Source organism: Poecile atricapillus, chromosome 1, assembly GCF_030490865.1.
Source record: "Poecile atricapillus isolate bPoeAtr1 chromosome 1, bPoeAtr1.hap1, whole genome shotgun sequence".
In the NCBI taxonomy this organism is placed as follows: domain Eukaryota; kingdom Metazoa; phylum Chordata; class Aves; order Passeriformes; family Paridae; genus Poecile; species Poecile atricapillus.
Window position 1 is genome coordinate 149189600 of NC_081249.1, and position 21214 is coordinate 149210813.

The following is a 21214-nucleotide window of genomic DNA, read 5'->3' on the forward strand; positions in this document are numbered from 1 at the left end:
GGTGTGGAGTGTTTCAAACAAGTTTTGCTGAATTTTTGTTTCATTTTGCAGTAATTTGGTGTCTGTGTCCCGCAGATTTTAAATAAATCCTTTGAAAGTATATTATACTGTAAATATGTATAACCATGTGTAATCTCGCCTACTCTATAGTCTTACAGTAGGAATCATAGTTTAGATATGTGGTAGTAAGCTATTGCTATATAATTTTACTGATGTGTGTACATTTGCTTTCTCGATGCTTGTAGTTTGGTTAGGAATATGTGTGCATTTCTTAGGGAAAAAAAAAGCCTTATGGTAAGTCAAGTTATCACTGTTTGGGAGATAAGTAAGCTGAGTTTCAGTAAAATGTCACCACTATCTCAATCATTAAAAGCTTTACACGCAGGGTTTGACTGAGAAAACATCCACCTTTCATAATGGAGTTCAGCAGGAATTTGTTGATGGGAATTTGCTGATGGTCATTGGCTTATTTTATCGAGGATTTGTTTTGGATTTTCCTGATCTTGAGTAATGTTAAAACCCATTTTTCTGGTCATGGTAACAAATTCTTGTATCTATCTCCTTTTGGTAATATTTAATGTCACTTAAATAATTCTTAAGAAGATGGTGGAACAGTCATGGAAGTGTTGAGTCCCGGTCAACAGTGCACTTACTGGTTATTTCTGTAAATCACTGAGTCTTTTGGCATCAATTATTCCTCTTTTCAGTTGGGATAATCCTCACGGTTCTTGCTTTTTTCCTATTTAGCACATAGTGTGGGGAAAGGATACTATTAGGATAGGTACTCTTTTTTTTTTTTTTGTATGTGGGATAGTACCTGTCACAAAACAATAGCCAGCAAACAGTGTCCTAAAAGAACAAGACTAGATGAGAAAACTCAGAATTTTAATTCTTTATTATTTGGGTTTTGAACCTTTAAGAGAATAAATTTGAGTCATATGTCCCGATTTAGTTTCATGAGCATGGATCCTCCAAATTTATTTGAAGATAAAAACAGACATTATCATATAATCATTCTTTCAGCACCTAGGAGTTTTTAGAAACCAGCCAACCAACTAAAAAATACCACAGGTACAAAATTTTGAAAACTAATGTAAGTTACGGTTTGATACTCCTGCAATTGGTTTTCAAGAGGTGGACCTTACATTGTGAGGAAACATTACATGTCAGAAGGGGTTTATTTTCCAATTGTATGGCTGGGAGGCTGATGAAACTTCCAGATCAAGAACTTTTCCAGGCCTAATAAAGAGCTAAACAGGGGAGAAAATAATATGTTTTTTAAATTATGAAAATGCATTATGCAATGACAAATGTTAGCAGTGGGCCTCATGTATTTACAGTGATGGAAAATAGTTTTAAGTATGGTTTTGAAACTGCCTTTGCTTATAGTCTCCCTGTGTCCCTGAAATGCTAATTTAAAACATTTATGATATGCACTGTCATAACAGCTGAAAACTTTGGAGTCTTAAAAAATGTATTCTACCAACTTAATGAATGTACTACTATTTCTTCTTTGCTGAATGGAAAGAAAGCTACGTCTCCAGAAGGTCTCAGGCCTTTGGTGCCTGTGTGCTCAACTCTCATATGTGCCAGACGTTTTGCATGTTCAAATGCTGGACAGTATCTCTGCATCAGCAAGGCATAACGACTGGATATTTACCTCACACTTAATGCTTGCACAAATGCTGTTAATTAAGTTGTCATTTTTTTCTCTGCCATGGTCCTTAGAGTGTGAGTGGTATCTAGCTGTTTTCTCCATCAGGTTAGCCCCTCCGTTAAACTGCAGAATAGCGGTTCTTTGTTCTAGTGAGTCCAAGGTTCCTCTGTGCAGAGGGGAAGCCCTTCAGTAGGTGGATGAGACTATCCTCCCTAAAGACTGAGATGGGGGTCCCATCCTACCCTCAGGGGTAGGATGTGTGGGTTTGAATCCTTTCTGGTTTGGGTGGATGTGCAACTTGTGCATTTCACATCATCAGTGTGCACCCAAGGCACTTTGCTGTTGATAAAATAGCATTACCCTTTCAGAGGAAGAAATTATTTTTAGTCAGTTTGAAATGGCACAAACCTATATGACTCAGTCTTGATAATGATTACAGGGGTCTGACATTAGCAGGAGTCTATAGCATGGAGAGGTCCAGGTCCTGCAAGAGGGAAGAATCACAGTTGGCATTGTGAATTTCATTTAGGTACCTGCTGCACAGAAGAATGTTATCAGTTATGAGAGCTGCTAGATGAGCAGCTGTATGCATGTTATAGTTTTATTTTCTCCCATTTAAGACCTCTATTTGAGACCTGTGGGAAGACTTGGAACACTAGGATAAATTCTTGTGTTAGTTCTGACTGTGACATGACAAAACAGTGCTGAGTGTTTCATTGTACCTGCTGAAGGCAAGGAAGAGTCAAACTTTTTTTTTCCCCTTGTTTTAAGCTTGGGATGACATAGGACACCTTTTCCAAGTGAGCAAATTTTTAATAGCTTTCTTTTTATCAAAGAAGATTCTTAACATCAGTTTTGTGGTGAATATAGGAGTACAGCAATACTGATCTTGCCATTAGAAGGAATCAGTCTGCAGAGACGAATTATTACCTTAGGTTTGAAAGAAGAAAGAGAGTGTATTACTTCTGAGTTTTGGTGGGGAGAGGTCACCAGAAGTGGCTGTAGCCGCTTTCAGTTGAGTGTGAGCAGTGGGATGAGATCCTGGAGATGAAAAGGGTCTCCAAAGAGCTCTTGGAACCAGTATGCACAGTGAGCTTAGTTTGAAAGGGAGATTAAAAGGATGGGAGAAATGCATGGATTAATTTAGTGGCCAATTAGCTGAAATAAAGTTTGGCAAAGCAAAAAGTGATTGAAAATCAAATCTAAAAAGAAGCATCAGACAAATGATGATATGAGTGGGGTTGCATGTAATACTAACTGCATAGTAATAACATATTGCAGTATCATAACACTGTAGTAATAATTTTCCCCTGCAGTTTTATATGGGTGGTTCTAAGCCTCAGGAATCATGGACTGTGCAGCAGTGAAGCTCAGTTCAGGATGCACCTTGGTACAGTCTGCCTGGAATAGATGTTATGCTTTTGTTTCTTACATGTGTTCAGTTGAACGGCTAAGCAATTCTCTTTGGAATAAAAATTGAGTTTGAGGAAAGGGTGAAGAAGAGGGGTTGTGAGAGTGCTGGGGCCCCTGTTGCCATGGAGACCTTGTCTGGTGTTGGCCGAGGGGCCCTTCAGGTAGCACTGCTGCTGCCTTTTAAAAGAGAGGCTTTGGTAAAACAGCCCTTTACCTAGCCTGGAAGTGTGAGATGCAGTGATTTATACCTGAAGTGCACGTGCCCGATACTGTGGGGATACTGTGTGCTGAAGAGTTCCTCAGACATGTTGGGTGGGTTAACCAATGTCTCTAAAGATCATGTGTGTCAAGGATGTTAAACTTATCCCCACTCATCCTAGAATCACAGAATATCCTGAGTTGGAAGGAACCCACAAGGATCATTGAGTCTGACTCCTAGTCCTACACATGACAGCCCCAAGAACTATGCCATGTGCCCGAGAGTATTGTCCAAATGCTTCTTGTCCTCTGCTACTCACTTCCCTGGGGAGCCTGTTCCAGTGCCCAGCCACCCTCTGGATGAAGAACCTTTTCCTGATATCCAACCTATGCCTTCCCTGACGCAGCTTCAGGCCATTCCCTCAGATCCTGTCACTAGTGATCACGGAGAAGACATCAGTGCCTGCCCCTCTGCCTCCCCTTGTGAGGAAGTTGTAGACTGATACTATTTAGGGAGAAACTGATTCATACCAGTCATTTTACTGTCTGTACTCTCTTTGTGAACACTTTAATGAGAGCTATGAACCACAGCTCTTTAACTAAGTGACTGGATGTCATGTTTTGCTTTTTACTGTCAGTTACAGTTGCTGAAATGCCTGCTGGTGTGTGTCACTCCACTGTTTTGAACTAAAGTGAAAATCTGGATACAAGATTTTGTATTGACGTTATAGGCAGTAAGTATTTCAGGAATGAATGAACCCACACACTTAGCAAGAATTTTAAATAGTGTTAGTTCTGTTACAGATTTAATTTATTGGCTTGCTGTTAGGCAGGCGTCATGAGCTCTTAAATGAGGGGTTTATTCTATTCTGTTAATCTTTAATTAATTTCTTATTTGTGTGATGTTGGAAAAAGTAAGTTTGCCACTTAGGGGCATTTTTCAAGATCTAGGAAGTTGTATACATCTCCACAAAAGGTGCTGGCAGTGCTGCTGAATCCTGTAGGCCTGTAGAGGTGTTCCTGCTGCAGCTTCATGTCCTCAGAATGAGCAATAGTAAGGCTGAACACGTGTTCCCAAGAGGCAAACATGCACACAGTACATCTATACCTGTTATCCATGAGCAGCCACACAGACTGACACAGAAAGAAAATGCAGCGTTCAGGCAGACACAAGGAGTATCAATGGCCTTGTCCTCTTCCCCTCTCTGGCTGCTCAGGATGGAAGCCCATGATATAGATATAGATATAGATAGATATATATAGATAGATATAGATATTTATATAAAATATATAAGTATACAGATATATAAACCAATATGGATCACTCTGTAGAAGCTGATCTTAGACTCCCAGTCTACACAGTATCTGGCCTGGATCCTCTTGTCTCCCAGCTCCCTCACAGACAGACACACAGATGAAGATGGCTCTCTCCAGGAGCTGGGTTGGAGCTCCTGGTACTCTGCTGGACAATTTTCAGAGCCCCCTTGTCCCCTGTGGTTACCTGGGTCACACCCATGGCCACACCACTGCTCGCCTCCTGAGTGTCTCCTACTTGCTGGCTGGTCTGGCTTGACGTTCAGTCACGGTCACACACTGACACCCACACAAATCCTCACTCTCTGTCTCTCCAGGCATTGCCCTCCTGATGCATCAGCCCTGATGTCCCATGCTCTTTCCCCAGTTACTGCACTTGGATTTCTGTTTGCTCACAGGCCCATGGAGAAGAGAGCCCCACACCCCTGAGAAGAGCTGGAAATGGAGTTTAATGAGAAGGTGGGACAGACTGTGCTGATCAGGTGCAGGGTGTGGCCAGACCAGTGTACAAACTAAATGCCCATTTATAGATGCCTTCTATTTCATTTCCCCTCTGGTTTCCCACACTTGTTCCTACCCAAACCACCATGGCTGGATACCTGGATCTTGGACTGTAAGATAAGACACCACAGTGGGAACCTGAGATAAGATAAAGGGGGATACCATTGTCCAGGTGTTATCTCAGACATAGGGACATGTTAAGAAAGGTTGGGGAGAAGAATCTATCACTGGTAATGGATACAAATAATGCTGGATTTACAAGCCTCAAGGAAAGCCAGCTCGGCAGCTGCGCTGAAATCAGCTCGGATTCCCTAAAAGGTAATTCTGGCAGGGGCAGACGGCAACCACTGACTCACAGCCCACCAGCTCAAAAAAAACCCAAGAATAAGAATGTGGACTTACTAGCCATAGAGGTGAAGAAATAATTTAGCCAACAGAATAAGAGAATTGTGTAGTCAATGAGCATTAATTCCTTTGTTTGCTAGGATGTATAAATAGCAAAAAGTTTTGAATGACCTTGGGATCCCCCCCACTGAGAAGCCGAGGGTGAAGAAGGACCAACAGAGTATCACTGGATCCACAGGTGGTGGCTATTTTCTACTTGATCTCTCCACTGCTCCCCCTCCCTTTTCTATTTCTACCTCACATTCATCGTTAAATAAAATCCATATTACTGACTTTGGCATATAGTCTCATTCTCTGGGAAGGGTTTGGGGCAGGGGCTACTTTCTCTGAATAATATTTTGAGGTTCCTACACTTGCTATCTCTCTGCTCCTTCATCTTCATGGAGGTGAGCCTGTAATTATATTTCCTAATATAGCTTATTAGGAAATAATTCTTTTTGATACTTGGTTAAGATGAGGCTCTGAGATCATATAGATGTATACTAGTGAAGTGCTTTGTGGAGGAAAAAAAAAGGATTTTATATACGTCATGTATATATTTAAGGAAAAATTTCCATATTACCAAAGTACTGTTTTGTTTTCCTGTTGTACTTGTTTTTGATCCCTTCACCCAACTGGCCCATCGCAGAATTTGTAAATTACTCTAAATAGTCTTGGGTGTCCAGTATGGGTGGTCACTGGGGCAACAGCTAAACTGGATGCCCAAAGACTTGGGATTTCTCCGTGTTATGTTTCCTATACTTGCTGTCTCAATATCCAATGAGGAAAGAGTTTTCAAAATGTTTTGATAGTGGGGTAGGTATTGCTAGAAAGTTTGCAAATGGCAGAAATACCAGTGAAACAATTACTGTATTGCACCTTCCTTCATCTCACTGCTGATTAAATGCTCTCCCTGCAGGAAATACAGCCTCTTGTTTTCTGAACAGTACTGTTACATGTAAGCCTTTTTTATTTTTAGCATCTTAAGATTAGATTTAGCAGCTGGAAGCAGGGAGAAGAACTGGTGCCTTGTAGTCAGTCAGCTTCCATAGAAACATTTTAATAAGGAAAATATCCTGGACTGGAAGGCTGGCTGAATAAGAAATTGTGTAACTTCTTATGGCAAGGCATGAGTTTAGCCAGACAATGCAAATAGCAGTTATGGTAGCAATGAAAGCACTAGTGAAGCTGAAATGGTGATGGCAGGGAGAGCACAAATTCTCTTATTCTCTGCTCATGGTCTTGCTGTCATTGGTGATTGCTGGGAGATTGCTGTGGGCTGCTGCCTTTTAAAATGGTTTATTAGTTATGATATTCAATGCTGTAATTGACATTCCTTTCCATCATGAATAATCTGGAATCCTGGCAAATACAGTCCTTCCTTCTGTTCTGCCAGTTCTTTTGGGAGGGGGAAAAAAAGCCTGTAGTTGTTTGAGAGACAGAGGCTATTTTTAGTCTGCTTTTTTCTACCACCTTTGACTTATTTTCTTGTCTGTCAAAGCAATCCATACAAAAACTCATTAATTTTTCCTGAAGACTGATAAAATACAAAATGATCTTGCTTCTTCTCTAACCTCTTGTATGTTTGTCCACAAACCTTATGTCACTTGGCATGTTTCCAGACCCCAACTGCCTTACTTTTGTTGTATCTCTGTTTTGTGTGGCATAACTGATAATTTCTTTGATATCTTAGAAAAAACAAAAAAAAGTCAGTTATAAAAGGGTATAAAATACATTTTCTTCTGCTGTTGCCTGGATTAATTGGAGCAATTGGAAAACACTGAGGTAAGGTGTTTTGGTTTTTTTTGTTTCAGTTTAATATCTGTAGTTTTTGGGATTATCAAGAACAAAGAGTAGTCTGATTTGCCTTTTCCATTTGTGATATTGGGTTTATTTCCCATTTCCTTTTCAGAGGAGCCCCTTTATATTTTGTCAGTCTGAATTAGGGACTTCTCTGCCCCTGAGCAGGTAATCACATATATTATAATCTGGCCAGTAGCATTATTTCTTTCTGGGATTTGGCTGGCACATTGAGCTAAACATGTTAGTTTTAAAAAGTTTAGTTAGTTTAGCTTGTCTTTTGCTTCAGTGCCCAAGATTGCTGTCCCCCTGCTGTACTGTAGCATGATGCCTTTGTACAGTGCTTAGCAGTGAAGTTGCTTGGCGAATGATCGGAGTAGCCTCAGCAAACTCCCACTTACCCAAAACAAGTCGCCACCAAAGGAAGTGGGCCAATCCCAAACTCACCAGTCTTGCTTGGCCTTCCCCCTGCTCTGTCTTTCCTGGGTAAAACAGTTGTGCCACCTGCCCTGTTTGGTTGAACTTTGTTTGCTACTCCCTCCACAGAGAGATAAGCATTCATCCTAATTTGTTTGGTGTGCACAGATACCCTAGGATTGCTGGACACAGCATCCATCTTTTTTTTTTACTGATACATTGTGTCTCCATCTTGCCTAAGTCTGCGAAAGGACCTATATATGTACAGTAACACTGTGTACATGACTGCTAATCATCAGGAAATGATGGGATGTTGCCACATACACTGTCCTTTGACATGTTTTTCTTTTTCCATAGTTTTTTTTAGCCCATATTTTAAAAGATAGAGGCTTATTTTGCCCGCTCCACACAAACATTGATGGATTCACAGCAAATGGGGACATTGCAAGGAACATCATGTACAGATAGCAAAATTACTATTATACTTAGAGAAAAAGCTGCAGAATTCAATAGTGTATTATAGAATGTTCTTTTACGTCAATAATAAAAATTGTTATCTGTGATCCTTATTTTCATCCACTGCAGTTTCCAGTGTTCATGTCAGATTAGGATAAGTATTCTATTAAGTATTCAGTATTCTATGTCTGCAGTTTAATTTGAAAAAAAGAATAAATTGCCACCACACTAAAATTTTTCTGACTGTAACAAGCCTCTGTAATAGGACAGCAGACATCCTTACGTTTTATTTGGTTTTTAAAACAGAGTCAGTAGAAAAAAAAGAGATACTGAAGTCCAGAGAGCAAAGGAAAGAGTAAAAGAAGCTAGAGTATATGAAGGTAGCAGAAGTAGCAATGGTTATGATGTGCATGGAGATTCATACAGGTGAAATAGAAATTATGAGTGAGTTTTGGCTATCTGTCCTGAGACAGATGGATGGTCGTCATCTGCTGAGTATCAGGCTTGGGATGTCACCCAAAGAATCATTCTCTGCTTTTGGAAAATGGGGCCATAAGTGACTACCAAAGGTAACATGGCTTCTTAGGGAATACTGTGATCTTATCTCAGTACTCCTCCGATTTGTGGTCTCTCATTGTAGACAATGGCCAGGCCTTTGGAAACTCTAGAAATAAAATATTCATAAACTTTTGGTTTTAGAAATGCCCCCTCCCACACCCACATCCTCCCCCCTCCCCCCGCCCCGACACTTCTATCATGTTTCAGTCAAGTTATTTTTATAATTAATTTTTATTTGAAAAATGATTCACTACATTGGTAGAATCTTAATTAGAAAATCCCTGCTGGTTGCTGAGTGCTTTAAGTTATTTTGATTAATCTGATACTACCAGTGCGTGGAATAATTCTGCCATGACATGGAAAGTCTTTTAAACAATTTGCTGCTGCTTAGGGGTTCCCTAAGATTGACTGTAAACTGAGATCATCACAGGAGCATGCAATTAAAAAAGAAATTCTGTGCATTTTTAAACTCGGTTGCAAAGCCTGTAAAAAACTGGAATAGAGATTGAAATCTGACTGTAGATATGAAGGTGAGTTGCACAAAATTGCCTTGGTCTATGAAGAAGACAGCAGACAGACCAAAGAGTTTTCTTATATTTCCTTTTTCCTGTAGCCTTTTGGCTGTTGCTTAATCTACTGAGTGCAGTCAGAGATTTTTATTTTTTTTGAGATTTGTTGTTTTTGGCATGGTGACTGCTGCAACAGCATCATGTAATAGGAGTCTCAGGCTAGTAGTGTTTTAGGTAGTTATTAGGAAGCTTGCTTTGGTTTTCCTTACACAAGGGAGTAGGTGTCAGGAAGCTCAGTGCCATGTCTGGAGCAGCGACTGCTCCAGAACTGCTCTGTCCCATCTGTGTGGACTTGAGATAGAGTGCAAATACGCTCAAGTGCTTATCATCCTTTGCATTCAAAAGTGTGAAGTCACAAATGAGATTTGTGCTTAAGGAATAAGCATTCAGACTCGTCGTAGCTGTTTATTGTTAAATCAAATCTTTCTGGCATGTTGCAGTACTGAGAGGGCTCCATTTGTAACGTTTTTTCATTACAACAGATTAGTTTGATGTGCCTCAAAGTTTCTAAAAAAGGAATGTTGGTCTGCCATTCTGGCACTGGTAAAATATCTTTCTGCATTTTATATAGGTTTTTAATGATAAATGAGATTTTGTTCCTTAGAAAACATGGTTAAAGCTGTGAATTTATTTTCAACTTTGCCTGTGTAAAAAGAGGTTGCCTTTAATCAAGTTAGTTTATTTTCAGTGTCTTATCCTTAATTTAGTTGAGTTAGCATGATTAGAACTAAACCTCTCTTGGCCTGGTAAATAATGCAAGATTCTATTTTGTAAGGTGCAGAGTGAGAAATATGAGAGATCTCTGTAACATTTGATTTTTGTATGTTTTGTATATATTGTTTTGTATGTTCCCTGTGAGTTTTTAATTTTTTTTTTCTTTTTTGCTAAAGATCACAAAAGTATAAAGCACTTTTGTCTACAGAAAGCAAAATAGAGAACTCTTGATGATCCTGCCATTGGTACCAAAAAAACCCAATTACACTGGAGTGTTACCTTCACCTATTCTGATTGCAGGCTATGTGATTATGTGTGCAATGACAATCCAAATAGATAAAATTAAGTTTAAAGGCACATAAGTAAAGGTTCTTATGTAAATATGCTGAAAAGTGTCTCTGAAAAAAGCTAAGTACTGTTATTCCATCCATGTAAGCCGCTGAGCTGTATTTGTCTCAACAACAGTATCATTAAAGTCACAAAACTTAGCTTTGAAGATTACTTAGTATTCACATGTGTCATAAATCTGCTTTATTTTGCATTTTGTTTACTTGCATTTCAGTAAATGTAAAAAATAACCTACTAGGTTTGTGCCAACTCAGATAAAAAAGAGCTTTTGTAAAAAACAGTACAAATCAAAGAGTACTGAGGAAGTCTCATGTCCAAGAATGGTGTGTCTTCAGCCTGAAAGCTTTTCTTTCTCTCTTCCCTCAACTTTTGCAGCTGGTTTAGTAAGATTGCCTCCCATACCATCTTTGCCTCTTCTTACTTGGCAGAGCCGTGATTCTTGTTGTTTGTTGTCCTGAAATGGTAACTTGAGAATCATTTTCTTCTGCTTCATCCTCTGAAAAGATGTGAAGACCTCATCTGAGGAGCACTTCCATAGAGCTTTAGTAATAGGCATTGGAAATGTATTTTTAAAACCCAAACAGCCAGAAACAACTCCAATGGGTAAAAGTGTAAAATGAATAAGTAATTTGAATTAATAATGTTCCCAAACATAATACCTAGCAGAAAGTAGGTTTAGAGAAAAAAATTACCCACTAATATCTTTTGTAGCCAACAAACACATCATGAAAGCAGTCTTTGTAAATCTTCATGTTTGTCATTAAGAATGCTTATAAATAAAAAAAAAACCCAACGTAAAATTACCTTATATATGCAGACAAAGAGACAGAGCTGTGCATGTCTTTTTCAACATTTGTCCTGTTTCTCAGCAATGTAGAATTGGTAAAAAAGTCAGTTAACATAACTTAGAATAGAGGAAGGGAATAATTTCAGTGCCAGTTGCATTGAATGACAGTTTTAATATTTTTTCAGAGCCGTGGAAATCTGGTAACTGTACTATCAATGTACATCATTCATCTAAATGTGATGTTTGAAAGAAATGGAATTTAAACAGACAAAGCCTTCTGATTCCTCTGCAGAGAGGAACACTGGGGTCTGTCCCTGCTGATCACACTGGGGGCACACGTAAGTTATGTAAGGAATGAGCTGTTGACATAAGAAGTGTCTGCTTGCATCTTGGCTTAGGTCCTTTGTTGCAGAGTGAGTTAAAAATGGTGATCAGAATACTACAGATCAATCTCTGACTTTGTGTCTCTGAGGAGACTAACACTCTTAGTATTCGCAGCAGAATGTGGACTTGCCATATGTGATATGTGTACAGGGGTGAAGTCTCCCCCTCTCTCACTCTTCCCGTCCATTTTGTATTCCAAAGGAAAACACCTGCCTCTCTTTTATGGGTTGCGTTACTTTGATTAATTAACCTGATGGAAGACCAAAGGAAAACTGTCCATCTTCTCTTCATTCTGTTGCCCATAGCAGAGAGAAGCAGAGATGACCTGCAAGTCCTGCTTTCATGTCAGGACTTGTGTCACAGGCATGAGACGTGGTTGAGAGGGCAGTAAGGTGTAGCTTTATGGTCATGTTCCTCTTAAGTAAGTACTGGGACAGCCAAATTCATTCACAGTGGCTTGCTTCAAGGATCAAAAGTGGCTTCAGGTCTCAGTTTTGCATTTTGTGATGTTTTTATCTTTTCTAAGATAAATGTAAATTTATAATGTAAATCTTCTTGCATTTCCTACAGAGACACTATCATCTCAGCAAAGGAAAGCTAGCTATGAAATATTTTACAACTACTTCATACATCAGGCAGCTTGGGATCAGTGGGATCGCAAAAATAGGATATATAAAAATGCTTCCCAATTAAATCTGCTCATTTCCAAAAAATGTAAATAGTCCATTATTTCATTCCCCAGATCTCTTAGTGTATGGAAATGTAAAATTTAATTTCCATTTTCTTTGGAGAATATCATTATCAAGTCACATTTAAAACTTGCAGCCTTGAGAGAGTAGTGGCTTCTACCGATGCATGTATGTGAGCTTTCTGTACCCAGGCAGGTATATCTGTGGTCTGTGTGTTTGAAAACATTGCAAAACATAAAGCTAAATGACTGACATCATATTGTAATGCCCCTGTGGTAGAAATCACTAGCCAAGTGTTTGATCTGGGAAAGCTAATTTTGTTTAAAAAAATCCCAAGCAACCAGCCAAACAAAACCAAACAAACCCAAAAACCCACAAAAAAACCCAAACTAAACCCTCAGACATGTTGTAAATTAGATGTGAAATAATGGATACATTGTTTAGTCTAACCACTCTGTACAGTCAGATTAAGACTACTGTAAGTAGGCTATTAATCAAGAATTTAAAACCATTAATGTATATAGAACTGAACATTAATAGTTCAATACATTTTTTTGATTGATGCGCACACTAGATGCTTTCTGAAAAATTTATACAACCACTGTAGTTGTCAGTTGCATTCCTATTAGCATATTTTGCCAATAAAGCTTGACATGGTAAATTAACTTTTCCTTGAAATACCAGTAGATTTTGATTGGTTGCTGTTGAAACAGCGAGACATGAACAAAGAAATGAAAAATCTCCACTAAAAATAATTTTAGAGGAATCAGGGAAGTCATGTAAATTCTGCTTGAGGATGCAGGTTAGGGTGCCTTGCTCTCCTCAGTGTGCAGGTTCCACTGTGCTCTGTTGAGTAGTTCAGACAAGTGATAGGTGAACGAGTCAAGGTTTAACAATACCTTTGAGTTCTGATGCAGTGATTGTTTTTGCAGTGTTATAGAGCTAATTTCTGAAGTTAATTTTTAATTGAGTAGGCACCAGAGGCAACTGTAGAATCTCACTAGAACACTGTGAACTCTTAATTTTTTCTTTATTTACTTTCAGTCTGGATCACATGCTGTTGAAATTTCAAGTTTGTTACTTTACTGCTGAAGTCTTCCTTTACTGTGCTTTTAGAAAAGAGGTTCTTTCTGAATGCAATTCTCATAAATTAAAGCTTTTAAAGCAGCATTACAGTTTGTGTCACTCTTATGGTATTAGCACAGATCCAAAGATCAAAATGGATCATGGTTATGGAACATTCACAGCTTTCTCTGTACATAGGAGTGGGTTGTCAGGACAGGGCAAAGGATTGTCATATGGTTTCCTGTGCAGAATATTTTTCTAGGAAAGCAGTGGAGTGCTGCAGTCTGTTGGTAATAAATACCCTGTTAAATGAAAAAAAAAAAAAAAAAAAAAAAAAAAAAGGGAGATCACTTACTTCAACAGAATCTGAAAGAAATCTATATGCTAATTTGCTAAAATGAAAGCGTCTTGTCTTGAAGACCTTTTAGATCACAGCTGGCTATTTTTCCTGTGGTATTTATATAATTTTCAAGATACGAGAGATTATTACAATTATGCAATCTAAAATTACAATCACGGTGAAGCCTTCTGTTTGCTTGTATTAAACTTACCTTTGAAGTTTATGCAGTGATTTTCATGTGGTTTTCCCCAGTACACATCTGGAAGCAAATTGTTACTGACAATGGGTTGTCTCCCACTGGAAAATCAGAAAGAGTCGAGGTAACCTCTGATCGTGGATTGTTCTGTTCTTTGAGTGCCTTCTCATGAAGCATTACTGATGCTTGTATTGGCACTTCACTAACTGAATCGTTGATTACAATATCTCTTAGGCGAAGAGAGTTTCTGGAATGGCTTTTTCTTAATAAATTGTTTTTGAATAAAATGTCCTATCCAGATTGAATTAACATGAGGAATACAACTCGGATACGTATTCATTTGTTTGCACTTAAGTTTCTTTGATAGTATATTCTTAGTGTAAGCATGCTGATGGCTTGTTTACTTTTGGAACTTCAATGACAGTTTGATAACAAAACTGGGAGTAATTTTGTTATGACATTGTTTACCATATACACTACTGTATGTTGGGGTTTTTAAAACAATTCTTTTTTCTTTTTCAATTCATTTATCTTATGTTTTTGATATAAGAAATTTGCTTATTTCCAGTGCTATTTTTATGTCTAGTAACTTATTCTAATAAAACAACCCAAACACATTCCAAATCCAAACAATAAAACTGTGTAATTTTCATTTAGGAGTGATTTTACATTTGTATTTGTGAATGTGTTATTAAGTTGTTTTTGCAGTCATTTTTGATACAAGGAATATAATGATGAAATAACAGTAATCTAAAGATTCAAGTAATCTTCCTCACAATTGAATTAAGAAGATACATTTTGAAGACACGTTTTATCAATGCATATAAATATAAGGATAAATATAAGGGTAAATGTCAAGAGGATGGGGCCAGACTCTTTTTAGTAGTGCCCGGTCACAGGATAAGGGGCACAAATTGAAACACAAGACATTCCCTCTGAATATGTGGAAAAACTCATTTACTTCAAGGATGACAGTGCACTGGAACATTCTTCCATGAGAGAGTGTGAAGTCTCCTCTGGAGATATTCACAACCTGTCTGGATGTGATCCTTTGTAACCTGCTCTGGGTGAACCTGCCTTACCAGGGGGTTGGACTGGATGATCTCCAGAGGTCTCTTCCAACTCCTACCATTATTTGAAACAACTGAAGTGTTGTCCATATCGAATACAATGTGTGGTTAAGCAAAACTAAATCTTTGATCACTTCTGAAAGGTTTCATCTGAAATTTATCAAAACCACTTCAGTGAGGAGGAGTTTAGTATTTCACGTGCAACAGCCTAAATTGACCAAGAAAAAAAGCAGAACTGGTTTGTACTGCCTCTATCTGATGTAATACTGTTACTGTGGTCTAAGAATTACTGTCAGTGGTGTCCTTGTTTTATCCATGACATCCTTTTAACATTCTTTAAATAAAGCATTCTTGCTTTATTGTTTCTGCTGATGCTTTCACACACATTTGCTTCTGTTTGCATTTCATTCAGACTGATCTTGGTATTTCTGTTGCAGGTCTCCACAGACAAATCCCTAAATGGCTCAGAAAAGGATCCACTACTCTTTCTTGTATTAAGGTCACAAGTTGAAGTATGCCAAAACCCCTGTAATTAAATGAACAGGAGCTTTTTCTTTGTCTCTGCTGTCTTGGAAGACCTTTTGGATTTGTCATAGTGATTTTTGAGGGACTATTAAAATATGCAGTCCTTGTCTTGCTCTTCATATTTCCCCTGAAGTTACAAAGTATGTTTGTTTTTAAGGTAACAAGACTAATTATATCATTATTACTGAAAATATTGCATCCAGGCAACGGAGGTACAACTTGAACTATTTCATGTGTTAATGACACATTTTAGTCCCTTAATGGAAGAGCTGAAATCACTATAGATATCTGGCATATGTTTCTGTTGCTACTTCATCTGCTGAAGTCAAGAGAAATTGATGGATTTTTACCTTCTGCTTGTTTCCATGTGGCATAGAGAGAGACGAAACATTTTCACCTGCTAACAGTGGATGACTCAGTACAAGAGAGGAGCAATTACATAAATGTGTCATCCCAACCAGTGTGACATGGTAGTTTTTTTTAGGAAAGCAAAAGGGAAAAAGTGTGTGAGAAATGTAGAAATACAAAAGATAAAATATAAGTAACACATGCCTTGGTTTGTAGCAGTAAATGGGTTGAATGTTTAATAAGCAGAGGTCAATGATGCAGCAGCTAATATCTTGGTTATTTGTGGATTTACTGCCTGTGTCACAAGAAATGTTGTTTTAGAGATGGCTGCAGAGAACAGATGCAAGATGCAAGTGGAAAGCTTTGCTAATGAGTGTGTATGTGTGTAGGAAAACACAGCAAGCTGTAAGTGTTTTGATGCACCCCCTTGCTGATTTGCCCCAATCCAACAAGTGTGTTGGTACACAGCCTGTGTGCTGTGTATCCTCTTTGGTGGAAAAGGTAGGATGTGCACATATGAAGCCTCTCTCTCATTTCTGCTGGAGACTGCTGTTCTTTATAGGGTTAGCTGTGTGTGTCTTAGGTTCATTTAATTTTTATATGCATATGGCTAGTACATATTACCAGTTCATAGATATATATAGGAAGACAGTGAAATATTTTTTTAGCTTTGGAAAATAAAATTAGAAACTAATTTTATGTTATATTGTTCCAGCTTTTGATCATTTTTTCATTTTGAAATCAGATTGATTTTAATATGCTAAGAGGCCCAGTTATTCCATTTGCCAGCAAAGAGATTCTGTTCAGCTGCATCTATCAGCAAATCAAGTTTAAAATGATATACTGCATGCAGGTCATTGATGAGGGAGTTTGAGGAGCCATCAGTGCATGATAGGTCATGCATCGCTGCACTAGTGCAAAGTAACATTCAGCAAAGTACTGGTAATGTTATGGCAACTTTCAGGGTACATTATCTTCTGCTGTGTCCAGCAATTTATGAAGTTCAATTATGGATGTCTACTTGTATTTCTAACACTAGGGAAGAAAAGGAGGTTTAAAGCAAAACTAACCATATTCTCTTCCTTTGATCAGTATAGCAGTCATCTGGATTATTGGAAGATTAAAGAAAAGTTAAAAACTCTTTCCACGTGTCAGAGTTGTATTTTGGGTGACTGTTAGGCAGTTTTACAGCTTATGTTACTATCAGAACTATTTTGCTGCTGGACAGTGTCCAGACTTGGAATTTCAAAAAGAATTAATATTCTTAAGGTCAAGAAAAATTTCAATGTTTCTCCAGTTTTTTATCTTAATCTGGTTCCATTTACTACAATGAGTCCTGGGCACTTGCCTGTTGTTCTGAATTCTAAGCCATCAGTCCTAATGATCTGTATTCCCGGCTTTTTTTAATTGAATGGAGGTGTTAAGTACTAATGCTAATTTTTTCCAGTGTTTCCTGTGAAGGCATTTGAAGATTGAAAAGTTGAGGCCCGTTTCACTAAGCCCAGTGTTATTCTGGGTTTAACAGTGCTGTTTTACAGAGAATGGACCTGTGAACTGTGTCTTGCTGGGAGGATTTTGAGCAAAGAAAAGGGAATTCAGTTATGAAAAGAGTAAAAGAAAGCAGATTGGGAGTGGACAATACAGAAGTCCAATATTTGAGTTCTGTGGAAGACTAAAAAATAAGGGAGAAGAAATCTAGGGAGAGTCTCTGTCAACAATTGACTCTGTAAGTGAAATGCTTGATAAAAAAAATCTAAAATTACACTTCAAGCTTCTATATATTTTAAGAAAACAAAAAACAAATCAAGCCAAACCCCACATCCTGCATTCTGTCAGGCCAGAAATGCCTTCATCTTAACAGTAAACCACCTTGCCTGCCCAGAGTTATCCCATGGGAACACTTCTCTTTGACAGACAGGATAAATCTGATTTGGTTCCATATTTCCATGTTTCTTCAGAGAAATGCCACACTTTGGTAACTAAATAGAATATTTTTCCATATGATTTTTAAAATAGTATATGATTTAGGATCATACTTTTTTTTTTTTTTTAATAAATCCTGATTATTCAGATGTATGTTAAAGTCCCCAGATCTAATTTCTTACTCTTGGTGGGTATGACTTGAGTACATTTACAGGGCTGGGAGGAGTGGAGAGAAACATTCATTACAGTCAGCTGTCAGGGAGGGAAAAAAGCTTGTTTCTAAATATAATGTAAATTAATCCCACTGCACAGGATGTATTAGGCATATGTAACTCCTGTCTGAAGACATCTGTGTTTGAGGAATGAAGAGCAAATATGCCCAGCTGGTGACCTTGTGAATGGTTGCATGGCAAAACTATATACAAAATAAAATTTTGTTTCTAGTAAACTGGCACTTGGAGAAAGTGAAGCACTGGCAAACTAATGCAGGAATGATGTCAGATCTTTCTTGCTTGTATAGAGCAAAAAAAAGTCACAGGACTGTGAGGTTGGTCCAGAAATAATTTCTGCTCTATGGAATAGCTGTTAGCATGGTATCTTTCAGCTACAGACTCCCTAATTTCAGCTGTAATGGGGGATGAAAATTGGTGCTAACAGGTAGTAATTTTTTTAATCAAGAGTGCAAGATAGACTCAATTTCCAAACAAAAGATAAAGTCAGTCTTCCAACTACTAGTAATTATCACAGGCTTTTAAAATTTTGCTCTCTGTTAAGGGTCATTCATTTTAAATTTTGTACACATCTCATTTTTTCCTCAATAAGCAAGCCAGGGGAAAACAGCTACCCAGTAATTTAGTAAAATTAAAATTGTCCTCTTGGTTGTGTAGGCTGCATAGATCTCACATACCCACTATACTACAGTATGGTGTAGCAACTAATTTCTTTCATAAGTTTTGTCTGAAAATCTTGGGTGAACAATTAGAAAAGTACTGGATGCAGAAAAAATAATTTTGCATAAGCATGATATTGTTGGACCGTATCTGCATTACATTCTGGTTTAGTAGCATTTTGTGTAAGGGTGGATATAAGAGTGAAGGCAGAGAGAGAATAAGGTTCTGAACAGCACAGGAAGTCATCAGGTGGAGTGTGGAAGGTGGGAAGTTGCTCCTGTCAGCTGTTGATGGTGGAGCAGCTTACAGCCAAATGCTGGAGCTGCACTAAAACACAGTTTTTTTCACAGCCTCACAAGTGCAAACCTGTCAGTCTCCTCCTGGATCTGCCCTTGGCATGTCATGCAGAGATGATGAGGTCCTGCAGGTTCCTCTTAAAACAACCTTGTTAGGGATGTTATAAATGCAAAGGCAATTTTGGGATAAAATCAAAGAGAAATTTATTAATAAACAACATAGAAAAAAACAGAGAGAAAAACCACAATAAAAATGATCAGCGCAGCGCTGGGTGGACAGGATCTACACCCGAGGTGTAGGTTTCCCAAGTCCACCTCTGAGCGCTCTCAGGCTTGGGGTTTTATAGGATTTTTAAGTCCTCAGGCTAAAATTCCAAGCAGGCTCTATTCACCAAGTGTTCTTGATTGTTTGGTGAATAGATTTCCTGGCTTGGAAGAATAGACCTAACTTGTGTCCGGACAGAGTCTCCTCATATGCAAAGAGACTCTGTATGTATTTTAATTTTGGGTTATCAAGGCAGAAGTGGTGTGATCCGGGGTTGGTGCCGATGGAAATCTTGGCGGAGTCTCCCCCTTTGTTTCCAGTGATTGTATCTCCAACACTGGTCTGACAGGTGGGCGATTCAGGACTAGCAGCGGATACTTTTTCTGAGGCTTGTCTTTGTCGACTTTGATTGTTTCACAACCGAGGTCTGCAGAGACGTTGGTCAGGTCCGGAGTTGGGTTCCTCCCCCGAGCTAGTCCTTTTGTTGTCTTTGATGGCTCCCATCCTGCCTATTTTCCGAGTTAATGTTTCTTATCTGGGTGTTGGCTACAATCCTTTTTCTTTCGGAGAAGAGCTCCCAGCCAGGTTTGGGAGGAAGGTTTCTTTCTTTTTACATACACATCTTTGGTTTTTATTATTTTAACATATACATCTTATTTATATATCTTTACGAATTTTTATTTACACATAATTTATTACAGTCCCCCACCTAATAATTTATCCCATTAAAAATTCGTATTTTATTATTATTTGGGGAGGAATACTAGTATTCCTCCGTACTTTCTTTATTTTCTTGTGCTAACATGTGCCTGGTCTCAAATTAGGATTATAGGATCATTATTCAATGGCACTTTAGTTTCATGTTTTAAGTTTCTTCCCTCCCAGTACATTTTCTCCCCCACGGAACACGGCTTTACAGTTGCTTTATTGTAACAAATAGGGTTAACTCGATGATATGCTACAAAAATGGATTGTCTCCTTCCCCCAATCCAGACAGCCTTATTACACTGCCCGCAGACTGAGATTGAGGGAACCCCTTTTAGTTCTCTTTTTGGTCGGAGGTGATTAATTTAACTTTTTGTCCCTCCCAGTTCTGAATTTGATTTTCTGTAATACTTGCTCCCGGATTGGAACACTCAATTTTCTCTTTTAATTTGTACAATTTTAATCGGGTGTCATTTAGCCAGCATATTTCTTCGTGCAGTTCTGGAGGACAAACGGCTAGTGTCTCGGTTCTTGTGGCAGTTTGACACTGCTCACACTTCCCCGTGGGGTTCATCCCCGGGGGCACTTCGGGGTCTAACCCCTTGGTCGAGCACGTGACTAGGCTCAGGAACATCAGGATTCCCCACCACTTCATCTCTCTGCCTTGCCCTTCGCCCGTATATAAGCATACGGCGGGGTAAACCATCTTCTCGGCAGCAAAGACTATCTTCAGGGGCCCTTGATGTTCTGATGGCAAATCTTCGCTTAAAGACCGCCCACCGGGACGCTTTAACCGTGTCAAATCTGCACGGAACTTTTATTGTTTGCCGGCACTCGACTACTAAGGGTTCTGCCTTGCAGTCAAGCTGACCCCCTAGACCGTTTCGGTAAAACAGGAGCCACTCAGGAGAGTCAGGTTCCAGCAGGCCCACCTCGGCAGCAAGTATTAAGAATCTGTCTGTCTGCTGTAATTCCTTTTCAAAACACTTTGTACATAAACCTCTTGGTTTACGTCCCATCAAACAGTGAGAAACCCAAATTTGCTTACAATAAGCACATTTAAAATGGATAAAGGGAAAGCAATAACAATCAACATTGACACAACTTATCCGATCTCCACTCATTTGTGTTGTCGCCGGAGTTTGATCTTCAAATCTCCTGGGGGGGTAGTAACTTCCCACTTGGTTGAACCGTGATCTGTGATTTTCTTCACTCGAGAGGAGTGAGTCCAACCTTTCTCGGCCGTTCGCACAGCGGTGTCCGTTGTCAGGAGGACGAGGAATGGGCCTTCCCAATGAGGGCTCAGGGGAATCTCCCTCCACGTCTTGATCAGGACCCGATCTCCTGGTTGGATTTTGTGGATGGGGAATCCGAGAGGGGTGCTCTGAGGAATCAGTCCTCT

At 38.8% G+C, this 21214-nt stretch overlaps 1 protein-coding gene across 1 annotated transcript in view; it reads left to right on the forward strand.

Moving 5' to 3' along the window:
• The window catches only part of GPR176 (G protein-coupled receptor 176), a 42033-nt gene that overhangs the window by 1442 nt on the left and 19377 nt on the right, over window positions 1-21214 (forward strand). The gene's annotated exons all lie outside the window — the stretch shown is intronic.